Source organism: Fukomys damarensis, unplaced genomic scaffold (assembly GCF_012274545.1).
Source record: "Fukomys damarensis isolate Sample0158 unplaced genomic scaffold, DMR_v1.0_HiC HiC_scaffold_19, whole genome shotgun sequence".
NCBI classification, from domain to species: Eukaryota; Metazoa; Chordata; class Mammalia; order Rodentia; family Bathyergidae; genus Fukomys; species Fukomys damarensis.
Genome location: NW_022900931.1, coordinates 45,701,828 through 45,729,794, shown reverse-complemented (window position 1 = coordinate 45,729,794; position 27,967 = coordinate 45,701,828). Strand labels below are relative to the sequence as shown.

At 38.4% G+C, this 27,967-nt stretch overlaps 1 protein-coding gene across 3 annotated transcripts in view; it reads left to right on the top strand.

The window, feature by feature from the left end:
* The window catches only part of Ddr2 (discoidin domain receptor tyrosine kinase 2), a 149,014-nt gene that overhangs the window by 2,496 nt on the left and 118,551 nt on the right, over window positions 1–27,967 (top strand). For all 3 annotated transcript variants that reach the window (XM_010611282.3, XM_010611280.3, XM_010611281.3), the window contains exon 2: window positions 15,252–15,404. The gene's annotated coding sequence lies outside the window, so the exon portion shown is untranslated. The remainder of the gene's footprint in view (window positions 1–15,251; window positions 15,405–27,967) is intronic.

Below are 27,967 nucleotides of genomic sequence, written 5' to 3'. Positions count from 1 at the left end.
TGTGTGTGTGTGTAAAATAAAAAGGAGGTAACATCGGTGTACACCAGGCTCCCCCTCACAGTTCTGTGAGGGCATTTTTTTAAAATCTTATAAATGAGGGTATTTTGGCTTAGGAAAGTGAAATGCTTTGCTCAAGGAAATGTAGGTAACACCTCATGTATGTCTGACTCTAAATCCTGCGCTCAGAATCACTATTTAACAAGTTTCTTGCCACACTGCTCCACACATGCATTTGGTTACGGTTGAAGCCAAGTTCCGTGTCTCATTTGGTGACCAGGAGGTGAAGATGTCTGGCTATGGGAGCAGGCTGTTTGGATCAGACAATACTTCAGCACTTAGATGAGAATTTATCTGGAAGTTTCAGGCACTTGGTATATACTTGCATTTGTTTTGCAAAGAGCTTGGCATTTAGAGTCAGAAAACCCATGTTAAGTTCTGGCTTTACCTTTCACTACTTAGTGAAGTTGCATTACCTTGCTGTATTTATTTCTTTGTTTTTCTCATGGAAACAAATAATACTCTGTAGTGTTATCATTGTAAGAGACATCAGTCATGAAAGCTTTATAAAGGATATAAAAATCAGCTTTTAGGGTTATGAAGACCAAGCACCTGAGCACATTGCATCAAGCTCTGCCATTCTGAGCCTGCAGTTGGTGCTAACAATGCTGTGGGGAGGGCAGCTGCATCTGGCTGTTCGTGAAACCCTGAGGTGGGTAGCCTCACCTCAGTGCCCATTTCCTTTCCATGGAAGCAACCCCTTCTCACAGGAAGTATTGTTTGATCTGAAACTTTTCTCTGGTAGCCTGTTTTATATCTAATTCCTCACCCGAAGTAATGGAAGATGGACCCTGGGCTTCTTTAAGCATCCCTGAATCTGCACCATCTCTGAACAAGAAAGCTTTAGTCAGGACCTGTTTCCAACTTTCTCCTCACAGGAGATTGACATTCAAGGAGCTTCTTTCTTATTTAGGTGAGGACAGATCCTTGACCTGGGACCTTCTTGTTGCTGGCAAATATGTTTCCCTTCATTCTTTGACTCACATTTCTTGTTCTGTGCCTGTAGTCGAAAGCATTACAGCTGCTTCTGGGGGTGAGCTGGAGGACCAGCATGCGGCTGGAGGACCAGCAAGCAGCAGGAGCCCCACCTCTGTTTCTGGTTACGATCTGTTTGCTTTACAAACCTCAGAGTTGGGAAGTGGAGAAGGTGCTTCCAGAATCTTTTTCTTAGAATCTTTAAGAGTCTCCCTGCCCCAGTTCAGAGTGGAAACTTCATTGAAAGGTGTCCCTTCATTATTTATCCCCCCTTGATTCTCCATGAACTCAATTTTCTATCCTTACATAGTCACTTCACAGACCCAAACTTCCATGAATTCTCTATCTCATGTAAGAAATTCAGTTCAAAATTTTCCATGTGATTGCGTTTGCAGTAGATGGCCACCCCATCTATTAATGTGACACCACTTTAAATTAACATGAACTCTCAGACATCTTTCCCAAGTTCCTTTACAAGATGCAGTTTCAGGCCCTTTATATTACACGCACTCCACATATACCACCTAAACACAAGGCATTTAGAAATCAAACACCACCTAAAAATGGAGCTCCACTGACATGCTAATGTCTTATGCCAGCTCACATAAGCAGTGATCTGTCTGCAATGCAGACACACTGAATTCCTTATGCTTCTTGCCCTGTTTGAAACCGTGCAACATATGAATCAATCAACCCTTTCCCAATAATGACTCCTCAGTCCAAAAATGTGCCCCATAACCCTAGGCATCTCAGAGCCTCTGTGAATGCCGTAACTGTTCATAATTAAGGACTGCTCACCAGTAAATTCAGAACCTGAATGATTTCCAGACTAATTAAATTTAAATATCTGAAGCTGGGGAATGGTAGATGGCACTTCAAAGTGTTCCCCGGGTATTCTAATATTCTAATGCTAGCCAGGGTAAGTATCTCTGCTGATAAATCTTCACGTGTGCTGTTTTGGGCAATTCAATTCAATTCTATTTAATTTAGTTTTATTCAAAAAGTATTTACTTATAACCTACTAGTATGATACCGAGTAACACTTTTTAACACCACAGTTTTACAAAAGTGCTATGATGTCTAGATACCTGTCCAGGGATGGTCACTGAAACACAAACCGCATTATGCCTAAACTGATAGCCTCTCTAAATATTTCGCATTTCTATAAATAGTATTTGCATACATTTGAATGCATTATGATTGTTTAGCCCTACAGAAAAACTAAGACCAGAATACAGAATTTTCATATAATCCCTCCACTCTTTGAACAGTTTTTATTTTTTTCTCAAATACTCAATATGTATTTTCAGCATCTATTATATGCCCTCTGCTACTTACAGTAGAATAAATATATTTCTGCCTATGAAATTATTTATAATGTTCTATATCTATAGTTTGAGTTCTCTCACTTATTAAAAAATTTTGCTGATACTTAGTGCATACCCAATTCAGTTCCAGAGCTTAGCACAACAACATGTGGACATTGTAGACATTCACCAAGTACTTCCTGAGTATAAGGACAAATGAAAGTGAAGGATCTACCAAAAGAAAAATACAATTTGTCCTTAGGAACTTGGGAAACCACATATATTATTGACTAGAGAAAATGTCAAAAGTACATAAAATATTATTGAATCTTTGATAAAGGAGGTAAGTACAGGCAAAAAGATGGAAAGCTGTTGGCAATAGTCCCATCTTCTTTATTGGGAGTGGGTTCTGCCTCATCGTCACTGTCTTTGTTTCCATATTCCTCATCATTATCATCATAATTATGGTTATCAATTATGTCTAAATCAAGCATTGAGAAGCAAACATATGACTCTGTGGGAAGCTTAAAGTGTGTACGTGTGTTTTGTGATGTGAGCCGTGTGAAAGTGATGTCACACCAGTACAAAACACTTTGTTGCTCACTGGGAGTAAAGTGGGTTGCTATTGGTCTTCATCAAAGGAGATCTTGCCATGGCAGTCCTCACTGCAGCTGCACCCAAAAGCTTCACAGTGCTCTACCTCTCTAGAAGTATATAATCATAGAGAGCTGTTGAAGGCTACAAAGGACACTGGTGCTTATCTTTAGAGAGGTGCCCCCCTGCAGATTCAGGGGAACAAATTGATCTTAAGGAGTGAGTGCTGGAAGCTAAATCACTCAAGAACAGTGAGCTCTTAGATATCTTTAGATAATGTACATTATATAGAAAATGCTCACACAATATCAAAAGAAGTAAAAAACAAATATAAATCCCAGCAGGTTCTCTTGTGGATGTTGAAAAACTGATTCTAAAGTTTATACAGAGATTCAAAAGAGTGAAAATAGCCAGCTCAATACTGAAAGAAGAGAACAGCTGGAGGACTGGTGCCACTTGACCTCAAGCTGTACAGTGAATGTGCATGATAAAGCCTTTATACTTAAAGCAAAAGGATAGACAAATAGATCAGTGGAACAGGATGGAAAGCCTAGAAAGAGACCCACATAATTAAAGTCAGCTGATGTTTGACAAAGGAGTAACAGCCATACAATGAAGAAAAGATAGCCTATTGAACAAATGGTACCACACAACTACACAATCAAAAACAAATATAATAAATGTAGAAACAGACCTGATACAATTCAGGAAAGTTAACTAGATATGTATCACAGATATATATGTATGTGTAAAACTATAAAACTCAGAAGATAATGTAAAAGAAAATCTAGATCACTTTGAGTCGGGTGATGACTTTTAAAGCTACAACACCACCATCCATGAGATAAATAATTGATAGTTTCATTAAAATAAAAAATTCCTCTCAGCAAAGGACAACATGAAGAGAATGAGAATACAAGGCACAGGTTAGGGAAAAATTTATTTTCAAAAGACTTACAATATAAAGGCTATTACCTAAATTATTCAAAGAACTCTTAAAACTCAACAAGAAGAGAACAGATAGCCAGCTAAAAAATGGCCAAAACATTTGAACAAATACTTCACAAATGAAGTTAGATGGAAAGTAAGCACATGAAAAGATGTTCAATATTGTCTGTCATATGGAATTTCAAATTAACCACACTATATAGTTGTTAGAATGGCTGAATTCCAAAACACTGACCATACAAAATGTCACAGAGAAGTGAGGCAATAGGAATCCTCATTCTTTGCTGGAGAAAATGCAAAATGGTACAGGCATTTCAGAAGATAGCTTGGCAATTTCATACAAAACTAAATATACCATTGCCGTATGAACTAATAGTCACATTCTTTAGCATTTGCTCAAGTGAACTGAAAAATTGTGTCCACACAAAAACCTGTATATGGATTTTTATAGTAGTTTTATTTGTAATCACCTAACTGTGGAAGCAACCAAACTGAGCAAATCAAGTCTGAATGACTACTTACTGGATAATTCCAACTCCATGACATTCTGGAAAAGATAAAATTGTAGAGACAGTAAAATATTAGTGATTGCCAGGAATTAGAGGAGGGAGGGATGAGTGGGTAGAGCACAGAGGATTTTTAGGGTAAGGAAACTCTACTGCACGATCCTGTAATAGTGAATGTATGTCATTATATGCTTGTCAAAACCCCTAGAATGTCAACATGATGAGGAATTCAGCGGAAACCATGACTTGGGGTGATAACCATCTGTAACAAATGTACCACTTCAGTGAAAGATTTTAATAGCAGGGGAGGTGGTACATATGTGGCAAGAGATGATATATGCAAATAATCTGTACTTATTGCTCAGTTCACTGTGATCCCAGAACTGCTTTTACATTTTTTAATCCCTAAAATTCTAACACCATTTTCATTTTGGCTACTTCTTTTTTTATTTGAAAGCAGGCATTGTGATGCTGTGATAGCCTTGAGTGTTTTTATTTTAAGATAATTAATTATATTTTCTTGATAAATATTACCATGGTATCATAATCTTGAATAATATTGTATTTCATAAAGTTACCCAAAGCAGAAAATTTTAAAATTATTGAGAAAGATGAATTCAACAGGCTCATGGCAGATATACATGGAAATATTTTTGTCTCATCATTTAAGGAGTAATCATTTAAATTGTTTTAACTTAACATATATATAGATTCACAAAATTATTTTATGGTAGAAAAAATGATGGACCAAGAGTTAACAGGGTGAAATTCTGATTTGAATTTTTCCACCTACTAACAGTGGGACTTTGTGCCACTGTTTTTTTTAACCTCTTTGTATTTAAATTTTCTCATCTGTAGAGTGTATTACATAATTTTTACATTGTCCAGCTCAATTGTGCTAATCACTGTCCTCAACGAGCATCCACACTACCTGTGAAGAAGTCTTGAGTCGTATGGTCTCCAGTCTACTAGTTACTCTAACCCTTTACTCTTGTAATACGTTCCTAATTTTAGCTAAACATCACTCATCTTTAAAGTACAGCTTTATAAGTACCAGATCTTTCATCTACTCCAGACCTCATTTCTTGGACTCTCTAGTTCTTTTGGTTACAATCACTTGGTTTAACAAGGACCATATCTTAGGTGGTCTCTATAACTCATAACCCATAGGTGAGTGCTTACTGAGTTCTCAATATATCTCTTAATATATCATATTAAGAACTTATATAGCTGTGCAGTACTTTGTTTTGGGGAAAATTCTTAGAGGGGAATAATTAAAGCCTATACACTAGAGTCTTTGAAGACGTAAAGGAGCTCGACTACTTTTTATTAATATGAAGAAATGATCTAAGCACTAGGCTTGTTCTCAGAAGTATGTGTTTAAATTCTGATTCCTATTAATTGTGCAAGTTGAAGGAAGGTATCAATGTCTTCATGAATACAAGTCTGGGCAGACAGATATACAATATGAACACTTGAGTGTGCATTGGGCATATAGTATACACAGGGCTAATTTATTTTATTGTAGCAAAAAATAGATGATTATTCCAAGATAGTGATGATTATTAATCATTTTAGGTTTCAGGATACAGTCCCAGATTTGCTTTCTCCTGCTTTTTTATTTTTATTTTTATTTTTTTATTTTTATTTTTTTGGTACCACGGATTGAACTCGGGTCCTTGCGCTTGAAGGCAGGCCACTGAGATAAATCCCTGGCCTCTGCTTTCTCCTGCTTTGATTATGAGCTGAACTGGTGTGTTTCTCCTGATCCTTCTTTTCCTCCTGGATGTGGTCAGGCCTCTGAAAATAGAAGTATTTACCTTTTATCCCTCTGTCTCCTTCTCCTTCTCCTCCTCCTCCTCTTTTTTTTTTTTTTTTTTTTTTTTTTTTTTTTTTTTTTTGTACTGGGGATCCAACTTGGGACCTTGCACTTGTGAGGCAGGTGGCAGAACCACTGACCTAAATCCCCGGACCCTTAACTGCTTCTTAATGCCATGTTTAGAGGTAAAATTTTTTCTAAGCCTTTTTTTCAGTCATTCATTCCCTAAGGGCTATCAAGCTGGGTTGTGAGGTAGCCAGAATAATGGCTTTGCTAGTGGTGATGGAGAAGGAAGTTCTTGAAGTAGGGAGCGCTACATGTCTGACACGCTACAGGGGTGGCTTTCGTTACAAGTTGCTGATGGACAGATGACATGAGTTTGTTGAAATTATTCACTAGTGTAGAAGTTAAGATAGAATATCTTCAGGGTTTGATCTATGTTTCTTCTGGGTTTGGGTCTGTTATATAAATGTTTTAATATACAGAGAATGTCTGCTGCTGTACATGTGTTGAAAATTTATTTTTAATAGCCCCAAAGGTTCATAAATTCAGGAAAATTAGATCTCAAATCCAAACTCTGTAATAGGCAATTTTCAGAGGCAAATTGTCCAATTGTTCATTTTAATGAGGTATCATTTGATAATTTGGAAGATGTCTATTTACTTCAAGATAAGGTTAATACTGTGGTGATATTGAACTTGGGGCTACGTGAGCATCTAATTCAATTACTAATAGACTCAGGGATAGAACTGTTCTGCTTTCTATTTTTATGCCTCACGTTTCTGCATATAAATGAGTACTTGCTGGCATGTAACAAGTCAGAGTCCAATTCAGACTTCTGCTTATGGCACAAAAATGATAGAGGCTGTCATGGCTGAACAGATTACACTGCTCCACACCATGTGATGATTCAAGTTTCCCACTGGATCTTCTATTTCTAGATTGGTTTTTGTCTTAATCTTGTTTGCATTTGGCATTTGTACAATTGTAGACACAAATGAGAAGGCAGGTACTGACATTGTGTGATGGCACTTGGTACTATTTGTATCAAAATGTTAGATTACAGAATCAAAGATAGAAAATTTTTATATTGTAGAAATCTTTAAACATTATTCACTCATTTTTAACTTTTGAGGTGGGTCTTGCTAAGTCATTAAATCACCAAAGCTAGGTTCAAACTTGCCATCCTCCTACCTCAGCCTCCCAGAGCGATGGGATTATAGAGGTATACCACTACATGTGGCCAATTCTAGAAATTTTGTAGGTTGAAGGAATACACTTATACTTTCAGACACACCTCTTTAAAACTAAATTTGGGGACTGGGGATCTAGCTCAGATTGCCACCGCCTGCCTCACAAGCACAAGGTCTTGGTTCGATCCTCAGTACAAAACAAACAAACCAAAAACCAAAATCCAAAAAAAAAACCAACTAAATTTTGTCATGATAGTCTGCAGAATACCTTTGTTAATATGCCCTTTTTCCTTTAAATTTTATTAATAATTCAAAATAAAAATCATGATGAATTCAGAATGATCAGTGTTTATTGCACATCAAGGTTAAATGAAGTGCTCTACAAATGAAATCTTATTGAAACCTCATAATGCTTGTGTGTGGTATATATTATTTCAATGAAGACACAAGATCCTCAGAAATAAGAGGCTAAGCCCGAAGGCAAGTAAGTGGGTGTGTCAGAACTGGAACTTTCTAATTGCTTTCTAATTGCAACAGGACAGCACCCCCCAATGCTGGGAATCGAATCCAGGACCTTCACATTAAGTTACATCACCAGAACTTTTTATTTATTTTGAGTCAAAGTCTCCCTAAGTTGCTAAATTGCCCCCAAGTAATAAACACATGAAGTGATGTTTAACATATCTGGCCATTAGAGAAATGCAAAGAGCTGGGACTAGAGGTTCCATTTGACCCAGCCATCCCTCTGTTAGGTATCTTTCCAAAAGAATTAAAAGAATCATTTCACAGTGATATATGTGCACCTATGTTTTTGTTGTATGTGTGTGTGTGTGTGTGTGTGTGTGTGTTTTGGTACTGGGGATTGAACTCGGGTCTTTGCACTTGCAAGGCAGGCCACCAAACCACTGAGCTAAATCCCCAGCCCATGTGCACCTATGTTTATAGCAGCACAGTTTGTAATAGCTAAAACTTGGAAACAGCCTATTTGCCCATCAGTTGGAGACTGGATAAAGAAGATATGGTTTTTCTATAAAATGGAATATTACTCAGCCATAAAGAATGAGAAATTAGATTCATTCATAGGAAAATGGATACATATTGAGGATATATACTCCTAAATGAAATAAATAAGTCATACATGTGTAAATACCGAATAGTTTCTCTGGTGTGAAAAACTATAATAGTACACAAGATCCTAATGAGATAATTAACAATGTGAAATAGGAAGAAAAGGGCTAAAGGTGTAAGGAAAGTGGGAAGGGTAGGGGAAAGGGAATAAGGGAAAAGAAAAAATATGAGAAAATGAAAAAATGGAAATAAAGTGTTTGTAAATGGGGAGGGGGGGAGGGGGTGAAGGGAGGGCAGGGACAAGGGGAAGAAATGAGAACCAAGACCTGTCATGTAAAGGTACAAGATCCAAATAATGAATGTAACTGTACTGTATGACTAGAATTTGCCAATAAACTCAATAAAAAGAAAAAAAAATAAAGCAACACTGAGATTCTATGTTGCTCCAGAAAGAATGTGTATCATCAATAAATCAAATAATAACAAATGTTGGCTGGGCCATGGGGGAAAAGGAACCCTTTTACACTGCTTATGGAAGTGTAAACTATTACAACTATTACAATTGGAAATGAATGTGGAGATTCCTCAAAAACTGAAGCTAGAAATTCCTTTCAACACAACTCTTCCTTCTATGTTATCTTCCCCAAAGACTTAAAGACATTATATTAAAGTGACAGACACATACCCAAGTTTGTAGCAGCACAATTCATAAAAGCTGAATCTTGGAAGTGGACTATATGTCCACAAATAAATGAATGGCTAAAGAAAATGTGGTATTTACACACAATTAAATATCACTCTGCCATAAAGGAGGATAATCAGGTCATTTGTAGGAAAATGGATGCATGTGAGAGCATTAAGTGAAATAATTCAGCCACAAAACAAATATTTCATGGTTTCTCTTATACAAGAAACCCAAAATATAAATAAAGAGCAAAATAAGAGATAAATAATTGGAAATAGGGAACAAAGCCTTAGGATACAAGGGTGGATTAATTTATTTTAAACCATCCTGGTTCTCAAAGCACCCACAGTTGGAAATGGGAAGGAGACCTAGAGATGGAGGGAGGAGGCAGGGAAGAGGAAGGAGCTAAAAAAGAGTTGAGATGTGTTTTGTGCACATGCCAAACTCCCCAGGACGAACGCGATCATTATGTACTTCAAACGTACCAATAAAAAATAAAAATTGAACAAAAATTGCTCATGCTAGGCTTAAGCTTGCAGGCCTCCTGCTTCAGTTTCCAGAGTGTTGGGATTACAGATGCGAGCTACCATATCCAGCTCTCACCCTCTATAGTTCTCTATTATGTTGTATATCTCTCTTTTACTGCAAACAAAACTGTTTTAGAATCGTCCCCTTGTGTGCCTTTCTGGATCCGTGGATCTCAAATTTTAGTGTGGTACAGAATCACCTGAAATGAATTTTTAATGCATATTCTGGGCTGCATTCCAGGATGACTAAATAAGGAATTTTCTGTGCAGTGTCCAGGGGACCTGTGTTTGTTTTAGCTACCTCCTTCAAGCGATTCTGCTGCAGGTCCCCTCTGACTACATTTTTAGTACAGTTGCATTTAACTGTGGGTGCTTTAAGAACCATGATAGTTTAAAATAAGTTAATCCATCTTTGAATCCTAAGTACTCGTTCACTAAATCTTTATTGAATAATTAAGAGAGTGAATGAGGGAAAGAGCAATTATTAAGGGAGAATGTGTTCTTGGGAAGAATACTCATTTGGCCAGACCCTTGGAAAGTTTCAAGATGCATGTTTAAATATCATTTAATATTCCCAGTCTAGACTTTCCTTTCTGGAGGCCAAGTGTAGCAAGGAGCCTATGGGAAGGTAGAAGAAAACACAGCTCTGTTTATAAGAAGAAGAAAGAAAATCCTCTGGTCCTGCAGGATGAGAAAAAATAAATCTCCCCCTTTCCTGAAACTAAGGTTAAATAAAGTAGAAACATTTAAACATTTTGAAGCCCAGGAACAGGTTAGTTTCCCTAGTTTTTGACTTAAATTTTATGTTTTCTGCTTAACTTATAGTTCTGAGGTTAATATAGATCACTTATTTTATTCAGCAAGAATTTATTTTTGAATGTATAATGGTTTGCATCTAAAATGTCTTCTTAAAATCTAATGTGTTCAGAAGTGGGGCTTTTGGAAGGTGATCAGATCATGGGGCTACTCTATCCACCAGTGGATTAACCCATTCCTAAAGTCTCAGCTGAATGTTTTGGTAGGAGGTGAGGTCTGGTTGGAAGAGGTAGACATGCTGGAAGGGTATATTCTTATTCCTAGTTTCTTCCTTCTCTGCTGCCTGGCCTCCATGTGTTAAGCAGTTTTCCTCTGGCAGTCCCTTCTACCATGCTGTTTCTGCCTTGGGGAAATCTTGTCATGGACTAACCCCTCTGAAGCCATGAGTCACAATAAATGTCTCTTTTAAGTTGAGGGCATTGAGTATTTTGTCCCAGTGACAGGAAAGTGACTAATACAGATTGTTTATTAAATGCCTTGAATCTGATAAAGCGTAATATTTTCCCTTCTTGAACTTATTAGGAATTAGAACATTCAGACGACAATAAAAAAAGCAATCCATGTAAACCTGGAGCTAATTGCTCAATGTTGGCAAGAGTAGGAGCTTGTGGAAGTGTTTGTGTAATCAGGGGCCCAGGGGTGGAGGCAGGACAGTAAGAACTGGAAGGAATTGAACAGGCAGGAAACAGAGCAATAGTGCAGAGGCGTGGCAGTCAGTCCACTGTACCTGGGACAGCTCATGGTAGAAGATGAGTCTGTATTGGTGGGAAATGCCCTGAAGAGTGTGGATTGCATTACATTGCATAAATGTGTTTTATGCAACCACGAGAGGTTACAACAGCATGTAAGATGAACTGCAGGGGAGAAGGAATCAAGTCAGTGGGACTCATTAAAAAGCTGCTAATTTTGGACCAGAGTGGTGAAGTATACAAGGAAAAGCTAGAGCAGATATAGAAGGACACTGACAAGATGATATCACCACCAGTGTTGGACAGAAGCAGAGCAGAACTTACATATTAGCTTCTGTGCAATACATTGACAACCTAAAACAACGTTTTCCACAAGAAGCCTAGGTTGAAGATGAGTGCCTTGAGATTACAGGGATCCCAAGTCAAAAGGCTTCATGAAGTTGTCTCACCCTTGTTGTCAGAACACATGGCTCTGCAAAGATGGGGACTATAATTCCTTATTTGTCTCTCATGGCTCCCTTCCTGGTCCTCACAGTGAAGACCACTCAATAGGGACACTTCTGATGGGGCCTCCAAAGGAAATCTTCCTAATGAGACTGAGGTGATGTTTCCCAATGTACAACTCTTGGAAACTTGTGGGTTTATAATAGATAACAACAAGGGTTGGGTATGGGCCAGAGTTCTGTGGTCAAGTCAATTTGGAAAATGTCATTAGAGAATTGAGCCAGCTTCTTTACTGCAAGACCTCCCAGGGTGTTTCATAGGATAATAAAAATGTAGACCAAGAAAGAGGTAGCTTGCAGCCTCTATATGCGTAGTGGGCCATGTGATACTTTTTAGAGGAAACACCTTGAGGGAAGAGAAATGTTTGGAGAAATTAGGGACTGAAGAATCTTTTTTAAAAATATTGAGTTAGAGGTTGGCAGTGTAATTAAAAGAAATAATAGCTTGGGATTTGGGTCTGGAATCTACTGCTGACTGGTGATATGGGGCAAGTCATTGACCCCTGCTTGGCCGCAGTTTCTACAGATGTTATACTAATAATGGATGTGTTCTTAAATCTCTTTCACCCACTAAAGTCTGAGATCATATGGATATTCAAAAGAGGAAAATAATCTGATTTTTCTACTCTGTAATAACAGTTGGTAGCAGCAAGGAGAAAGTGGGTAATGGATAGTGACAGGAGGGTGAATAAGATGTGGTTTGATCTCCTGAGCTGCTCATATGGCTGGGCACAGATATAGTTCTGGATTAATGAAGCCGAGATAAATGAAGAAGCCTGTAGTTTGTGCAAGGGTGACACTAATTCCCAATGATCATTTAGCCTATCTAGTGTCAGTTTTGCTACTTAGAAGTAAGGCCTTGGATAAATCAGTTAATCTTCAGACTTTGGGTTTTCTTCATCTTTGAAATAAGGAAGTTGGGTTAGATCAGGGATTACTGATGCTTTGTGAGGAAGAACTATTTCTAGATTGTTCTAGGTCTTACATGGAAGGTGGTATAGAAAAGAGTTGTTCTTCTCCCACCACCCAGTGCCAGCGAACCCCAAGATTCTGTGTTCAGTTTCTTTTTCCAAGATCATCCTACCTGTGTCAGACTTTCATGATTGCCTCCATGTAGTGGAAAATCAAATATCTATGTCCAACACCAAACTCATTGAGTGCCAGATTCAAATTTCTACCTCTTGGTTGGTGATGTCTATGTTTTTCTACTCTAAGGAAATCAAATTCCTTACTTTCAAACCCAAACTCACAATCTTCCTTCATGAATGAATTTCTTCTTTGGTTTTCCAGTTTTGAAAAATTAGGACATACTTCTGATCACATGCTGGCTAGCAACACAGGATTTTTTAGCTCCTTTTTTCTTCCCCGCCTATTGCTATTCTCAAATCCCTCCACATTATTATTAAACCTCCATATGATTGTTTGCCTTTCTGATGTCATTATTTTAACTGAGGCTTCAATTGGTCCTCTGTCTCTTAACACACAAGTTCAGTGTCACAGAGCTTTCTGTAGCCTACCATTCCTCTTTTCCTGAGTGTTTCCTGGTTCATCCATGTCACTCCTTGCCAGCATTCACAGCCCTGTGTCTCAATGTCTTCCAACTTTGTTCTCAGTTACATCCATGTTCCTGTTCTCTAGCCAACTATTTATTGATTTTCTTATCTAATAACTTGCCTATTAGAATTGTTCTCTTTTCTTGGACTTTCATTTTCCCCTTCTACCTGAGTTCTACATATATTTCAAGAGTCAGCTCAAATGATTCATCACTTGTCCAACAAGTCCTCATGGAACACTCAGCTGGCTTCACTTTTCCTTCTGGTGGCACTTGCTTCTTTATCCACTAACCCAGATATATACAGTTTTCCCTCCATACTGTTTTTGAGAAACACATACATAGACCCAGCCAACCTCAGACAGAAAATATTTAAAATTTCTAAAAAAATCTCAGAAGTGGAACTTGAACTTCCCATGCACTGAGCATTATGCTGAATCCGGTCAAGTGAAGTGCACTGGCCTATGTGGCCTCCTGCCATTTCACATGTCCTCAGTTGCTCTTCAAGCATCCCTTGTACAAAGCAGTTCATCCGTGTTCTATCTGGCCAGGCCTACAGCAGTTGCATCAGTTTTGAGCACGTAATTTTTTTCTCGATGTTATTCCCTAAATAGTACAGTGTAGCCACTAGATTTATGTTTTATTAGATACAGGAATTATATTTTATTAGACATTATAAGTTCTACAGATGATTTAAACTACATAGGAGGATATTTGTAGATTACATGCAAACAGTACAGCATTTTATATAAGGGAGGGAGCATCCACAGATAGGGTACCCTCAGGGGTCCTAAAACCAATCCACCATAGGCACTGAGGGATGACTGAATACAGTTATTTACATTACAGTATTCACTATATCTTCCTGGAGACCGAAGAACATATTTTCTTTATCTTTGTGTTATCTATAGGGCATATTATGTACTGGGAGTTCAGAAATTTTCTTGGATAAATTGTTATTAAATTATTAAGCTATTAATCAAAACAACCTATAAATAGGAGTAATATAACAACCTTAACCATTAATCTACAGATAAAAGTACTAATTAACCTTAAATAAACTAAATACTCCGCAATAATCCAAAACTACTCAAGTCTTAGATTTGATATTCTGCCATCCTACTTTTGTGGCTAATTTAGAAATGATTTTCTGAAGATTTTTAAATTTTGATGTTAAGGACAATATTGGGTTAGTAATCTGGACATGATGGTTGGGGTTCACACCTGTAATCCTAGCACTCAGAAGATTTCAAGTTCAAGCCCAGCCCAGGCAATTTAGTAATTTCACAAGGCCCTGCTGAAAGAAAGGAGTGGGGGGGGGGAGGAAAGGGGGGGAGGGAGAGAGAGAGAGAGACAGAGAGAGAGAGAGAGAGAGAGAGACAGAGAGATTAGATTTCCCCTGAGTAGATTTTTCTCTAGGTTCTGTGGACCTGCAAATACAAACCACACCAGGCAATGTCATTTTAGAGGCATACTGGAAAGCTGAAACAAAAACTCAGGCAGCTTTGGTGACCATTTTCCAGGCTTGGGGTGGTGGAAAGGAGGAAAGCAGACTTGTGCCTCATGAATGAGACAGATGACAAACACTAGGAAATACCCTTCTGGTTGGGAAGAAATTTCTCAGCCATCTATACTTGCCCTGGTCTCCTTCACTGACAGACTTTCTAAGAGACTAGATAATCAGGGTCCTCTGAAAAGCCAGTGTAGTGCAGGACACAAGGTCAGTCCTACAATTCATTTCTGTTCATAAAAAGCTGAAGATACAGTTGTGTGGAGCCTCTGCAAAAAGAAAAAAAAATCTCAACTTTAATTTGTAAGTCAATAACTATCAAGAGATATAAACAAAATTCCTCTGAGGTTCTCTGGAATGTGTCCAGTCCCTCAGGGCTTGGTGTTCTTGGAAGTTCTGTTGTGTAGTTGTGGACAGGAATGCCAGGGAGGAGTGAGCGAAGCAAAATTTTATGATAATGTATAATAAAGTTTTGCTTTCTCTCTATTCCTTTTCTATAAAGGGTGACCTTCAGGTGGCCTGGGCTTCAATGCTCTAGAACATTTCAAAGCCGTGGTTTGAATTATTTTAAAGACGCTGAAAAAATTGAAGAGAAGCAGAGGCTGGCTGTGTTTTGAAGATCCTGCTGCACAGAGAATGTTCTGCACCTATTGATGTAAGTAGAGCCAGTTGCTGAACGGTCACCACGTGGGCTGAAGGTTGTGGCAGGAGAGGTGTGGCTCCCTTTGAAGCTTTCATTCATCCTGGCAAGGTGTCAGGGGGGTTTTTGGGGGTGGGCTTGGTGCCTAGAGCCATCATCAAATGAGGAGACAGTGTGTTTGATTATATGGAAAACTTGATGCCAGTTAACTCTACTTTTGGTGATTTGGTTGTGACTATCCTGGAATTAGAAGCCAGGCTTGGGTGTCCTGGCTAAAGACGTCTTCCACAGCTCTGAGTGGCCCAGGGTATCTTGGCCTCATGCTGGGACTTCTCCATCTCTACCAGACCCATTGGAATCTCTGGAGTTCCTGGATGAGTGCGTGTTTTCTAATATGACAGTCTCATCAAAATTGTTATATATGTTACACAACTTATTTGAAGTTATACAATAATTTGAAGTGAGTTACAGAATAAAACTACCCAAGCTGGGATAATAGGATAAGAGTCTGTAATAAAATTTGGAGGAGTACATGCACAAGAACACTGAGCCCCACAGATTAGTATGATTCTAAATTGATGTGGGCAAAATGAGAAGAATGCTATGTTACCTGGCTTTTATTAGGAAATCAGGAAGCATTTCCACATATCAAGGTGGTCTACCACAGGTGAATTTTAGTCCAAACAGAACTTGATTTATGCTTTGGAAGGCTCTAGTGTCATCGGTGAATGTAGTACTATAGCAATTTCATGCATCTGAGACCATCCTAGCGTGGAGCAAATTGAAATCAGAAACTTTATTTTTTTCAGGACTGCATCTCTAGCACTCAGCACAGGGTCAGGCTGTGAAAGAGATGCTTAGTGAGAACTCACTGACAGCTTAGACCTGACCGTCTCTCTCACAGCTTCTGGAGTACTCACCGAGTGAGTGAATAACCAAGGGATATGGACATTGAAGGGCTGTGAGAGATGGGTGATTATGAGATATGGGTGAGGGGTAAAGTAGTATTTTTTCACATTCTCTAGGAGGATTCTTTTCTCAGTATCACAATGCTCCTTGGATTAGATACTGCTTTCTGTTTATTGTCTAGGGAAATCACCATTACTCCTTAACCTCCTTGTGGTGAAAATTCAGTTTAATTCATAGCTTTAAAGGAGAGCACAGCTTGCCTTCAAATTTTCTTTTTCATCTTTTCTTCTTTCCTTCCTCCCTTCTCCCTTTTATTTCTTTTTTTCATCCCTCCTTTACTCTTCTCCTCTCCGCTCCTTTCCCCTCTCCTCCCTTCTCCTCTCTCCCTCCCTTCCTTCTTTCCATCCTTCCATCCTTCGATAGACTCTTGGTACTGGAGAACTAGGAGGTCTTAACAAGAGCCTTCACGACATACATTTTAGAATAAATAACTCAAAGAGGGGCTTAGCCACTAATCAATAGTTATTGCAGGGTTTCTCTATTACATTAAGTTTCTCAGGCTTTGTCTACAAGTCATTTTGCTTTACTTTTCAGAAACCGTGACTGTGGTCTTTTCTTCCTCTGCCTTCTTATCTTAAATAACTATTTCCAGAGTGGTTATTTTAGTGTCCCCAGCATGTGCTGCACATAACCCTGTCCTGTGAAACCCCATGTGGTGCCCTTCCTACCCCAGGCTCACTGTAGGATGCCTGAAACTACCTGAAGTGCATAGAGAGCCCAGGCAAGAGTCCTTCTGGTTATCGGTCCAGGCTCCTTCTTTTTGGGGAGAATGAGGAGACTATTTTAGTCTGTTTAGAAGTTTAACAGTTCTGTTTCTTGTTTTCTTATTAGTAGGATGACCTATTAACAGTTAAGCACCCAAACTGGAAAGTGTGGGCAGGAAAGGGAGAGCTATCGGCAGGTAATCTGAAACACAATATTTTCTTGCTTTTCAAAGAACTTGCATCTTTAGGGCATGCAGCTCGGAGGTTAAACTCCCTGAATTCTGGTCAGTTGTTTGTTTAGAAGATGGGTTATTCCCACATAGGTTTGATGGCACTGAGTATTACTGATAAGGCAGCAGGGAGCGTTTCACCTTTGTGGGGCACAGCTTCCAGGGGAGGCAGTGGAGATCACTGATGGAACCATGACCTGTGTTTCGGAGTGCAGGCCCGGTCTTCCTTTGCTGCTTCTTTCCTCTTCTTTGTTTCCCTCTTTCTTCCACCTCCCCACTTGGCTCATTTCTTTCTAATTGTGATTCTTGCACTCTTCTACCTTATCCTCCCTCTTTCTCTTGTTTTGACTTCTTTCTTGGTTTATGTTTTCTATTTTTTCGGATTCATTTATTTGTAAGTCTTTATCAAGTTAATTATAAATACAAATTAACAGCCAGACTAACAATCCGCCACAAAGAAAGTCACATGAGGCAATTGTACTAAAGCAAGGTACACTTTAAAATACATTCTCCATGCTGGACTACATTCACAATTTTCTCTTTTTTCCTATTTTCTGCCTTTTATTTTGCACTTTATATATTAGGCTTCTCATATAAGGGAAACTGCGATATTCAAACTTGTGTGTCTGATTCACTTTATCGAACATTATGGTCTCAAGGTGCATCAATTTTCCTACACGTGACTCAAGCTTATTCTTCTTTAAGACAGAGTAGTACTCCATTGTGTATAAATACCACATTTTCTTTATCTGTTCAACTATTGATGGAGATACGGGCTATTTCCAAGATTTAGCTATTATAAACTATACTGCTATAAACATGAGTATGCATACATCACTGTGATATGATGTCTTTAAATATTTCAGGAAAATATTTAGAAGGGAAATAGCTGGGTCAAATGGAATTTCTAGTTTTAGCTTTTTGAGGAATCTTTATATTGATTTCCATAGTGGTTGTACCAGTTTACACTCCCATGAACAATGAAATGGTATCTTCTTTCTATACAGACTCTCCAGCTTTTGCCCTTGGTTGATTTCTTGATGATAGCCATTGTTTCTGGAGTAAAATGGAATATAAATAATCTAAGAAGTGTCTTTTCACTTCAGATGCCCCCTTTTATTGGATCTTTAAATTTGAGGGTATTTTAAAAATATTTTTTGAGTTATTTATATTTTTCTAAATATTACTCCTTTGTCTGAAGTGTAGCTGGCAAAAGTTTTTCCCAATCTGTAGATTATCTCTGCTCTGTTGGTTGTTTGCTTTGCTGTGCAGAAGAAGATTTTTTTTTTTTTGTACTGGGGATTGAACTCAGGACCTTGTACTTGTGAGGCAGGCAGTGGAACCTCTGAGCTAAATTCCCAGAAGAAGCTTTTTAATTTGATGTATTCCCATTTATTGGTGTTTGGTATTATTTCTTGTGCAACCAGGGCTCTTTTCAGAAAATCTTTGCATAGGCCTATGTCTTCAAAAGTTTTACTTATTTTATCTTTCAGCAGGTTAAGGGTTATTGTTTAATATTAAGATCTTTGATTCATTTTGACTTTAGTTTAGTTCCTGGTTTATTTTCTCCCCCCTCTCTCTCTGTCTCCCTCTTTCCACTCTCCCCACTTCTATCCTCATTCTCTTCCTCCTTCTCTCCCTTTGTCAATCATACTCTTTTCCTTGAAAGAGAAGGACCTGTATTTCCAATGTATCTTGATTTTCCTTTAGAATGAGAATCTGTCTTTTTCCCATCTCTGGTCAGAGATTCTGGTTTGAAGTGTCCAGATCCCTTGCTTCCCAGGGCATGAAGACAAAAGGCCTAGATATTGGAGACAGGGTGGCAGTGGGGATGGATGGGGTTTGGGGCTGTGACAGAAACAGACCTGGGAGTCACCTGCTTGTCACAGAATGGATCACGGCTGGATAAATGAGACACTGTAATCACATTGCTGCAGAAACTCAGCATCTGAGATTTTGGAATTTGGCTGTACCAAGATTGTTTTAGGAAAAAGGAGATCAGGATAGGAGTCTAATCAGAGATTGCATAGCTCTTGTGGCTGTACCACCAGAAGGAGGAAATTAATAGTGACTGAATAAGGAAGACTTTCATGGGGGAGTGAAGGTATAATTTGTAAAGATGACTTAGACATTTCTAGATAAGCAGGGTTCTACAAATGCTCCGAAAAGCTTAGACTCCAAATGGACTTCAACAACATAAACAAAGTGCTGGTGAGCTACTGAACAATAGGTTATTTTTGTTCATTGGATTAATGAAGTTAAGATAATTTTTACTTACTAAAGTAAGAGCACAGGTGTGGGGTGGTGGTGCCTGCCTGTAATCCCAGCACTCTGGAAGGCTGAGCCAGTAGGATTGCAAGCTTGAGCCCAGCCTGGGCAACCCACTGTTTTAGTAAAATTCTGCCTCAAAATAAATAGTAGTGAGGCAAAGGCCCTGGGTTCAGTCCAAAGACCATATGTTCAATATAAATAATTAATAATAATACTAATGATAAATACCAAACACATATACCAAAAATAAATAAAAATAAAATAAGAGCAGTGTTTATTGAGCATATGTGATGTGTAAGGCAATGTAGAAGTGGTCTGAAGGGACACACACACAAATATGTAAGTAAGAGATAATCCCATCCCAAGCTTCTCATGGGCTAAAAGGAGAGGAAGAGACTGAGAAACACTCAAGAGAGGTAAAGAAGAGTCAAGAGAATGAGCAATGGGAGGAGGAAGGAGAAGATGCTTGTTTCTGGACTGGTCAAAGAACAAATGCCTTGAATATGGGTCAAACCTCGGAGCTGGGGAGGGGGTCAGTATGTAGAAGGGAAGATGTGGGCGAGTCATGATGATGGAGCTGATAGACCACAAGGACCTGCAGAGACCTGTGCTGGGGATATGGGGTGGAGGAAAGGGAGGACACAACAGTCTACTTGGAGCCTGATGTGAGTGGTGAAGTGGTAGAAGGTAAAGCTGGAGAGGAGAGCAGCTGCCAAACTCAGGGGAGCCTTGGCTGCTGGCTGGGCTAAGACATCTGGACACCATCTTAGGAATCCAGCATCTGCATTGTGCATGCTCCGGGAGTGAAGGATGACTTTACTTTTGGAGAGGCTCGGTCCTGAAGCCTAATTTTCTTATAAGAAAATTTATATGATTAATTCTTTCTGTGTGGGAGTTTTTCTTCTTTTCAGAGGATTACAATGACCTCTTCAGTTTAGTTTGGATATAGTTCTGAATCAGATTTAAGGTATCATAACAATAATCCACGGGAGGAAATATTTGGGGGCCTAAAATTAGATATGCATGAGACATTTTGAGCCAGTTTATTTTGCTCTGATTTTATAGAGCTTCTAGAGTAGATTTAAGAGTTAGTCGCAAACTGTTGCTCTCCGAGCCGATCTTAGACTGCTAGCAAAAATCCTGTTTTCATTGTTTTGATTCTCTAGGCTTTGTATTTTTTATTACACTAAATATTTTAGCTCCAAATTGTGGTCTGCGGTAGTAGTGTTGTTAATGTTCCTGGCTGGAAGTGCTTGTAGGAATGCCTCTTAAGCTTGAATCTACTCAAAGCTCCAGCTACTTGGGCCACAGAGCACCTGGTTCCTTACTTTAGTTGGACAAGAGGGATTTAGAGTCTCTTTTCTCAACACTCATAGTATTTTGCAGAAATTCTTACTGGTGTCTAACTTATAAGAGAAATTATATAGTCCCTTATATTGATTAATTCTTTCTGTGTAGGAGTTTTTCTTCTTATGAAAGGATTATAGTACCCTCTTAGTTAAGACCTGAGTCTCTGTCAGGTATTATATATATATATATATAATTCTGAATCAGATTTAACATGTCATAACAATAATCCATCAGAGGAAATATTTGGGGGTCTAAAACTATGTGTGTGATACATTTAGAGGCAGTATTTTCTACTTTTTCAATCTTTTACTTTGCTCTGAACTTTTTTAAAGTAGATTTAAAGGTTAGCCATATACCTGTTTTTTTTCAGACAGGTTCTCACTGAGTTGCCCAGATGAGGCTTGAACTTTCTGTCTTCCTGCCTCAGCCTTCCTCAATGTTGGCATTATAGGTATGTGCCACCACACACAGCTCAGGATTGGTTTTTGTAGGGCATGGTTTTTAAGTACATTTTTTCTACTTTTAAATTGACAACATCAAAAGTTTATTAAAATTACATAATTTCAAGCCTCTGATGAAAATCATTTGTAATTTGATTGGTACTTGAGATTTATTGGTCTCCAGATGTAATACATACATATCTCATAGGAGCTATATTCTGGGTGAAGATTCTAACAATATTGATAGCTACTTAGGTAATGATAGGACAACCTGGGCCTCACAATCTACTGCTCCCCTTCTCCTTTCTCAGTCTAAAGATACCATTTTCTTCTCACTGTGATACTTCTATGCAGAGAGACTGGTTTATGACAGAAGTTGGAAATTTATGGTCTGTGGGCTAAATCTAGCCCACAACCTGTTTTGGTAAACAAAATTTTATTAGAGCATAGCTGTGTCCATTTCTTTACATATTATGTTTGGCTTCTTGTGTGCTCTTATTGGCTGAGTTGAATAATTGTGCGAGAGATATATGGCCAAAAAAGGCTAGAATATTTATCATCTGGATCTTTATAGAAAAAAGTTTGCTGACCCTGGCTTGTAAAATGAATTATAAATATTTCCTGAAAGGAAAAATGTGGCTGTGATCTTTTGCTCAATGATAAAATTTGCAAGCCCATTTTAATTCATCTATATGCTCAGAGAAGCTAAATAATAAATCAAAATTCCCAAATGAACAACAGGTAATCTTGAGCCCAAACTGATCTAGATAGTAGTATCTAGAATGTGTTGCTTTCCAAATCCCATTTAGTATTTCCTTCTTGAAGAAATGATTGTAATTTTATTAAGCTAATTCTTTCCTCTACAAATTTATTTCAGTAGTTGTTCAAGGTAAATTTGATTTTCCCCAAGAATTTGAAAGCACCAAGGGGAAATTCTGAGCAGAAATATGTTTTGTGAGCAAAGGAAATAGAAATGATCCTTTTATGGATTGTGTTTGTGTTTTCCACTTCAAAAAGTAGTGTTTGGTCCTAGCCTAGTCCTTGAGCTATTCACTGTGCAGCCAGATTCAGATGGTGTGGGCATCCTTCTTTCAATTTTCCTGGAGAATCTCATCATCTGTCTCTTATTTGGGGTTTTTGAATTAATTGTAAAATGGTGGGGTGCACAAACTCCAAGAATAGCTTCATGTGTGTGCCAAGCATACACAGATGAAGTTAAGACTTAGGCCAAGGAGCAGGAAATGCAGAAGAGGGGCTGGAATGTAGGCATCTGCTCCACCAGCACAAGGGAGTAGAGCCGGAGGTCGTGGGAGGAGAGAGGCAAGCCTCATGAAATCACTTGAGGATGTGGGTGCTCTGCTCCAATCTCCAGGTTTTGGAGATCCTGGCTTTCCTTCCACAACCACATTTCGGGAGAATTGAGATCTTTCTTCCTCATCCAGAGTTTTCTGGGGCCAGAGAGGTTCATTGTGGGATTCTTTGCTGTAGCGTAGGAGCTTTAGTTTTAAATCTTTTTCCCTCTTTGTTGCTTAGCTCAGAACATTAACAGAGTACGTTGAGAAGGTTGGGTAGACATAAGTGGGGAGTCTTCTTTTCTCCTCTATTCTAGAGTCTGTCTTACTTCCAACCAATTCTAAGAGACTGTAGAGTGAAGTGGGGCCTCTTATGTTGAGAACTACCTATCCTGTTGCTGAGGAATCCTCATGGAATTCCTGAAGTTATGTTAGCTCAGCTGGTGAGAATATGGGAGTTTTAAAGACAAAGTTACTGCTTGAGTTAATATTTCAGCCAATCTCTAAATTGGAAGAAATATCAATCATTCATTCAATGATTACCCAATGAAAAACAACACATAAGGAGATGGTAGGAAAACGTGAATCAGAGAATTAGTTCACACTTGAGTTCATGCTGTAGTTTTCTATCTGTGGACTAATTAACCTCTCATTCTAACTGCAATTCAGTTGATATGATTATTGCCTCCCCACATACCTTCCTGAGATCTGCATTGGGCTGGATATTTCTCTCTTTTGCAGCAACCTTTGCATACTTACTCTATCCTCAGACCACTTTATGTGGAAATCACTAATTTATATGTTCACCTCTGTCTCCAGATTGTAAAGCCATTGTAATAAGGGAGCATCATTCACAATTTTTTCACCCCTAGTGTCTGCATAGTTTAGAAATTAAGCCTGTCCCCATGGTACTGAAAGGACCTGGTTGTGTGACTTCACTTCCCTACAGTGTGTCTTTCTCCAGTGTAAAATGAAGGTAATAAAGACATACCTTGTGAATTTGTTGTGAGAATTACATTAGATAATGTTTGGAGGAACGTTCTGTAAATATGAGGTACGTCACAGATACGGTTGTGGTTGTTCTAATATCTGAATTTATTGGGAATCGTTAGAAGACAAGAACAAGAACACAAGAAAGGACATGGAGATAGCCCAGAAAACTTTTCCCACACTGAATGACTGAGCAGGGAGGATCTGGATACCTAGGGTTGTGAGGCCTGGTTTGGGTGACTGAATTCACCTTGGGGACCACTATGGCAAGCTCTGTCTCTCTCACACTAGATTATTTGCTCACAACAGTGAGGACATGGCTTACTAATTTCTGTACCTCTTTATTCCCCTAAGTACAGCTAATAAAGCAAATAATGTAATAATTGGATTTTGAAGGATTTTGCAAGGCCCAAATCCTTTGCTCCCCAAATCTCTCCATATCCCCAGCTTGTATGTGTCTTGTTTGGAGAACCTGGATAGTGGAAAACGTAGATTTGGGGAGTAAAGAATGAGTTGCCTTTGAAACATGCTGAGTATGAGATCTGGTGGGACTGGAATACAGAAAGGGACAGGAACTGGAACCTTGGTATTCAGCTTTCCACATGTCTCTTCCAGCTATGGAAGTAAACATAGGACCCATTGTACAGAACCTATAGTGCTTACTGCTGTGGGCTACTCTCTGAAAAGCACACAATGAACATTTATCGATTCTCTATAAAATATTAGACCTTTCTTCCTGTATGGGTAACAAAGAACTGCTGTGGATATTAGAGCAGAGTTGAGCAGATTTGTAAGTTGATATGGATTTTACTCCAAGGAAAACTTGATCTTGATGCAGTGTGTAAGAAGGACTGGAAGGGAAAGAAGCTGGGGGTTGGGACACTGGGTTAGGAAGAAGCCTGTAGCAGAGCTATGCCTGGATGAATAGAGAGGACAAGACTTTGACTACACAAAAGGCTGGTGACTAGGCTTTGTCTTTATTATTAGGCCAAGAGAACTCCCTGCTCTGGGAGGAGCAAAGACCAGCCTCCTGTGGCTTTGGAACAAAAGGCAGTGATTGCATCCAAAGGAAGATAATGAGAAACACACAAGCCATAAAGATCAGGAAAGCACTATTAATCTTCCTGTTGCAAAGCTGTACTTTCCAATCCCCTGGGCAAGAGCACAAAAGCCTCAGCATGTAGACTCAGCCCTGTGCTAGGAAATGCAAAGTGGAATCCCCCCCTCATACATCACAGTACTGATTTTATCTGAGAATCTGAAAGGCTGGAGAGCACAGGGGGTCACTTTCCTGGGAAAGCAGGAGACTGTAGTGCTGATCAGAAGACAAGAGAAAGAAGCAGAGAAAAAAACTGGTCAAGAAGTGAGTAGACAAATTTAATCTAGACATTTTTCCACCTCTACAAACTAATTTTATGGACACTTTCCTCCAAATATGGAATATTTATTAATTAGTGCAAAGTTATTAAAATAGGAGTAACTACTTTTGTTCAATTAAAAACTCTATCTCCAATCTCAAATTTGTATGCATATTTTCAATTTAATAAATAATCAAATATCAATTAGACAAGATGAACGAATGACTTTTTAAAATGTCCATACTATTTGATCTTGGAATTTTACTTTTGTGAACCTCCTCTAAGGAAATATTCTACAAGGAACAACATTTATACCCAAAGATATTTATTATACCATTATGTACTAAAAATAATCTAAATAGCCCCATTTTAAGGGTATGTTTAGTTATATGTTACAGTTTTTAAAGCAAATGAATATATAGCCCAAGGATGTACTTGTGGTATTATATGAAATAGAAATTGTAACCAAGTTATATAAAGCTATAAAATCAGTTATATAAAAATGTATACAGGGGGTGAAGGGAGGGCAGGGAAAAGGGGAAAAAAATGAGAACCAAGACCTGTCATGTAGAGGTACAGGATCCCAATAATGAATGTAACTGTACTATATACCTCAAATGTACCAATAAACTCAATTTAAAAAATGTATATGAGGGCTAGAGATTTAGCTCATTGGCACTGTTCCTGCCTCACAAACACAAGGTCTTGAGTTCGATCCCCAGTACCCCCACCCAAAATGCATAGGAAACAACTGAATGAAAATATGCCAAAATGTTAACTGTGTTTGCTTTTAGGTGAGATTACGGGAGCATTTTTGATTCTTCATATAGCTGAAATGTTATGTGTCCATGCATTACTTTTATATCAGAAAAAGAAATAAAGTATATATACTTTTAAGAAGGGAAGATATTATAAAGGAATATTTGTTCCTTTTAGAAAGAATACATGAAAAATCTAGGTAAACCTCTTTTCTTTGGATTCAGAGATTTTTATTTTATTTTATTTTTTTATCCTCAGAAATTTCTTCCTTGATCCAGTTAAATAATTTTCAGGTACAGTTCTGTTCCTGGGGACAAAATAATTTTCAGTTTGATTTTTGAGCTCTTCTCAAACATATGGAATAGTTTTCTGTAACCTACATGGGAAACAGGGTCCCACCCCTTGTACTGGTATCCATGACCTTTCAGAACGAAATTCCAGTGGCTCTTTCCAACTTCAATTCCATTAGTTCCCTACTTGTGCTTTCTACTTAAATCAGACTTTCTTTTGTGTTTCTTCAACTTTCCATTTCTGAACTCCCATTTCTTTTTGGGGACAGCATATTCACAGAACATTCATTAAACTCCACAAAGTGGACCTGGAGCCTCTTTTAGCATGACCAGGTAGATACCATTGTGCGGTCACTGCAAGTCCCTCCACTGTCTGGCTCTCAGATGGCTCAGCTGCAAAACAAAGGTGTGTTGCCAAGGTTCCTGGTAGATTTAAAACTTGGTGAGCCTTCCCCACCCAGGTGTACTCATTCACCTGTCTGTACCTCACCTCAAGTTTCACTGCTTCTGTAAGTGGCTCTTCTCCTTGTTTTCACTTGTCATATTCCCCATGCCCTGGCTCATGTTCCATTTCCTATTTATTTACCTATTTATTTGCTATACCAAGGATCAAACCGAGGGGTGTTCTACCACTAAGCTACATCCCCAGCCCTTTTCTTTTCCTTTTATTATTGTTATTATTATTTTGAGATGGAGTCTTGTTGAGTTGCCCAGACTGGTTTCTAACTTGTGATCCTCTTGCCTCAGCCTCCTAATAACTGGGGATACAGGTGTGAGCCACCAAGATTGGCTTTTATTTTCTTCTTGATGCTGACCTTCCAATTAATAGTGACTGTGTATGAATCCTTTGGCCGTTCACATACAGTGTCTTTTGTTGAAACCATGACACATGTCAAATATGTAACAGATAATATTATTTGAATAAACATTCACCTCCATGGATGATGGGACCAAGTTCAGTGAGTTTCTGAACTGAGGATGCATATTTCTCTAAGTCTTTTGTTGATGATCCAGTATGTGTTCCCAGGTATGTAAGGAGAAAAGGATATGTAGACTATTTTCAGTATTTCCAGTCTTAAAAATAATTACACATAGGTGTGTTTCTTGTATACAACATATTGTTGGATTTTGCTTCTAATTCCGTTTTGCCAGTCTATTTCTCTTGATTGGTGAGTTGAGGCCATTGACATTGCTGGTTATAACTGATATGTACTGCCTTATTATTGACATGTTATTGGCCTTTTGTTGACTCTTTTTGCTGTTTCACCTTCTCCTTTTAATTTCTTGCCTTGCCTATTTGATTTGCTCTGTTGGGCCTCATGGTGTTGTTGCCTTCATTGTCTTTTTCTAGGATCTTGTTTAGAATTGCTTGTAGTGCTGGTTTGGTATTCATGTAGTTTCTCAGGTGTTCTTTGTTGTCGAAGTGTCTTATTTCCCCATCCATTTTGAAAGAGAGTTTTGCTGGATACATCAGTCTAGGTTGGAGGTTGTTCTCTTTTAGTACTTGAAATATCTCCTTCCGGGCTCTCCTTGCCCCAAAGGTTTGTGTTGAAAAGTCTGCTGTGATTCTGATGGGCTTTCTCATACCTCTATGAATGTAAATTATCTTATACCTGCTTTATGATATGTAGTAGGGACTGTGCTTTATCAGAGCTACATTTAATGATATTACTCTAGAATGTTCTCTTTCCAGATGATGATTAAGATGCTAATAAAAAAAATGGTCCCAGGTACCACAACAGCAACAGAACTTTGCTGTTTTTTGGATATTATTCTTTTCTTTGTTTTTTTTGTTTGTTTGTTTGTTTTGTTTTTAATGGAATGTGCTGAATGTCTATAATTTTGTTCAGATGACTGCAGAACCTGGAAAAGCTCTTGCTGCTATTGATGCCTAACATACTATTATTAGTCTTTTTATATAAATA